The sequence below is a fragment of the Nannospalax galili genome, unplaced genomic scaffold (assembly GCF_000622305.1).
Source record: "Nannospalax galili isolate Female #2095 unplaced genomic scaffold, S.galili_v1.0 scaffold362, whole genome shotgun sequence".
Taxonomy (NCBI): Eukaryota; Metazoa; Chordata; class Mammalia; order Rodentia; family Spalacidae; genus Nannospalax; species Nannospalax galili.
In genome coordinates this window covers 553,125-555,862 of record NW_008348785.1, presented here as the reverse complement: position 1 = coordinate 555,862, position 2,738 = coordinate 553,125, and the positions used below count along the sequence as shown (strand labels likewise).

General features: G+C 43.2%; 1 protein-coding gene across 1 annotated transcript in view; it reads right to left on the bottom strand.

The window, feature by feature from the left end:
- The window catches only part of CUNH10orf90 (chromosome unknown C10orf90 homolog), a 151,126-nt gene that overhangs the window by 89,109 nt on the left and 59,279 nt on the right, over window positions 1–2,738 (bottom strand). The window lies entirely within an intron of this gene.

The following is a 2,738-nucleotide window of genomic DNA, read 5'->3' as shown; positions in this document are numbered from 1 at the left end:
ACACAAAAATTCAATTAAAAAAGTTTAAAAATTAATAAAAATGAAAATTACAAGCCAGGTGTGGAAGCGTACACCTCTAATCCCAGCACTTGGGAGGCAGAGGCAAGAAGATCTCTGTGAGTTCAAGGCCAGCCTGGTCTACATAGTGAGTTCCAGGACAGCTGGGGCTACAGGGAGACCCTGTCTCAAAAAACACCAACTAACTAACTAACTAACTAACTAAATAAATAAATATTACAAAGCTCTTAAATGATATAGAAACACTCATTTGACTAAAGGAAGCTGACAACACAGTGGGCAGTAACAGGGATGACAGAGTATACGGGCTCCAGTGGGGGGATGTGCTATGGGAGGGTGCCAGGGGGGATGGGGGTATAAAGATGATTAAGATTGTTTGCACTGTTCTGTATGAAATACACAAAAAATTCAATTAAAAAAGTTTAAAAATTAATAAAAATGAAAATTACAAGCCAGGTGTGGAAGCGTACACCTCTAATCCCAGCACTTGGGAGGCAGAGGCAAGAAGATCTCTGTGAGTTCAAGGCCAGCCTGGTCTACATAGTGAGTTCTAGGCTAGCTGGGGCTACAGGGAGACCCTGTTTCCCAACTAACTAACTAACTAACTAACTAAATAAATAAATATTACAAAGCTCTTAAATGATATAGAAACACTCATTTGACTAAAGGAAGCCATGAAAGTTGATATGCATTATAGCCATATATTTTCATATAATATTTGGAAAATAAGGAAAGGTACACACATATGATCAGTAGTTTCTGATGCAGACATTTTTCTGTATTTTCCTGTTTGTTTCTTGGGTATATGCTTATGTATACATGTTTCTGTGTGTGCATGTGCACCCAAGGATGTGTGTGCATGTGTGTAAGGACAGATGTTAATGTTGGACGTCTTCCTCTATCCTTCCCCACCTTATTAATTAATTAATTAATCAATCGAGACAGGTCTCTTCTTGAACCTGGAACTCAGAGATTTGGCTAAACTGGCTGGCCAGCAAACTCTAGGGATCTTCCAGTATCCACCCCCCAGTGCTGGGGTTACAGTTATGTACCATCATGCCTTGCTTTTACATGGGTGCTGGGGATCCGAACTTGGGTCTTCGTGGTTGCCCAAGAGGTGCTTTACTGCCTGGACATCTCCCAGCTCCTATTTTCCTAAATGTCTATACATCATTGCCATTAATTTTAATATTAGTAAACTATACTTTTTTTAAAAAGAAGCGAACTCTGATCCATGTTTCACTCCTCTTAAACAATCACTTGGCAGGAGAGGCGCCCGCCCATCACGGCTCCAGCCTTGATCTGTTTTGGAAGGGAAAGTTACCAGTCTTGTGCAGGCTCTGGAAAGAGGCCGAGATTTGAGGTAATTACCCAGGCATCTGATGTGTGTTTCATTATTTCTCAGTGGCCTCATAACACACACGGGACAGGTATTAAAAGCTCCCAGTTAGGAGGGAAATTTGAAAGTCACACTATGGATCAGATCAGATGATCCCAGGAAATTCCAGAGCAGATGCTGAGAAGGTGCGATTTCCTGGAGCTGACTCAGAGACTGACTGTGTGTGTGTGTGCGTGCATGCATGCACGCATGCATGTGTGTGTGTCCTTACAGAAATCCAGCCACATGGCCCAATGACCAAATGCTGACACCAATAGGAAAATGCTGAAATTTGCCAGCTCCATGTGGAAATCGGAGGGAAGGTTGGTCAGCTTGAGTGGAACCAGGGTCATGGGTGGGCCATGCAAGCACTCTAGGATTATGCTGCATCTCCATTCCTACACTGTTTCTTTAAAAAGTAGTAGCCCATTTTAGCAGTGTCCTCCGCCCCTCTCTGAGTCCTCTCTTCCCGGCCTCAGTGACGCGCTGCTCTTCCCCCCACCCAGGTTCTTGGTCTGCTTCCAAAGAACCAACCAAGAGCATCTAGGCATGTTTACATCCTGCAACAGTGAACATGATATGTCCCTCTAGAGAGGGCTTTGAACATCAACAACTTCATCTCTGAAAGAGCTGTAGAGCTTTACTAAACGCAGAGTTAAAGTGATACCCAAGACAAGTGTTTTTGAAGAAAGAAAAAAAAGAAAGATATATTCGCCACCTTCACTTTCTTCTGGGATTACATCATTGGCAGCAGAATCCCCCTGTGTGATGGACAGCATGTGTCTTGTGCTTTGTGACCCTTAGGGGAAAGAGTTTATGACAGAGTGCCCACTTCTACCCACCTAGACCAGACTTTCCCTGTGGCAGACCTCTAAAGAGGAACAGGGAGCTCAGGTGCTGCAAAATTTGTATGCCTGCGACATATGGCTCTACAGAGAAGCTTTGTTTTGGCTTCTGCCAAAAGGGCTCAACAGCAGGACATCCCTCCTGGGCCGATGGAAAGATCCACCGTTTCAGTCGATTAGACCGAACCTGGCATATCAACTGGCAATATCAGCCACAGAGCACAGAGTTCTTTGTTATCTAGTCTGAAACACTTCCTTAAATAAATTGACCTCTCATTTTCTTCTCTACCACTGACGCTTTTCTCAGTAAAACAACTTCTGCTAGCTTGTTAGATTCTCAAGTCCCTCTTCTTGACCTTCAAAATGCTACATGGCAAAATCATCTCGATCCCCTCCCCTTCTTCTTCTGGCTAATTTTGAGGTTGACCACGGTTTTTTCCTAGGATACTGCAAACTTACAGATTATTAGGAAGAATCACAAAATAGTAATTAAATAT